This window comes from Microtus ochrogaster, chromosome 18 (assembly GCF_000317375.1).
Source record: "Microtus ochrogaster isolate Prairie Vole_2 chromosome 18, MicOch1.0, whole genome shotgun sequence".
Classification (NCBI taxonomy): domain Eukaryota; kingdom Metazoa; phylum Chordata; class Mammalia; order Rodentia; family Cricetidae; genus Microtus; species Microtus ochrogaster.
Window position 1 is genome coordinate 16,559,381 of NC_022020.1, and position 869 is coordinate 16,560,249.

Sequence of the window (869 nt, forward strand, 5' to 3'; positions counted from 1 at the left end):
CCTCCCTCCCTCCCTCCCTCACTTCTCTCTCTCTCTCTCTCTCTCTCTCTCTCTCTCTCAATCTCTCTCTCTCTCTTTCTTTCTTTTTTCATATTTTTCTTTTTGTAAAAGAGGGCAAGGTCTGTCCTGAAACTCTACATATAGACCAGGCTAATCTTCCTGCCTCTGCCTCCACAAGTGTTAGGGTTGACAGCATATGCCACAAGTTCCAAATGAAATTATTTTGCATAAAATACTGATAAAAACTTTAAGTAATTATAGATATTTCTTCCATGCCACCAGAAATTAAAACTAAACAAATGCCTGACAATCTCCACACACTTTCTGCAATAACAGGCTTTTGGCACACCAGGGTTACAGGAAGCTGTCAACTTTAAGCTCCCCAATTATGGAAACAATAAAACATGGTGACATATACTTAAACATGTTTTGTATATCAAACTTTCCAATTACATTTTCTAATTGGTGGTTGATATAAATGGCATTGATTTTGTAGCATATTGAGTCAGAAAAAGACAGCCTTGATGAACTGACTTATTCATTCTAATATTGCGTTTCTGATAGAAAGGCATTACAAAATGCCAACAAGTTTCCCAAAAGTGGAGATGTAAAACCATGAAAACATAGTCATTTTTTAAATCTCAATTGAAATAATGATTAATAATACAAGTTACTGGTTCATCAGATGCCAAAGTCTTCTTTCCTATCCTTAAGCGGCTCATTTCTAAAATGTAACGAGAAATAAAGAATTAACTTCCATGATCCTTATTTATGGCTAGAAACCAATTATGAGTGAGTATATCCCACGTTCATCTTTTTGGGTCTGGGATACCTCACTCAGTATAGTGTTTTCTATTTCCATCCATTTG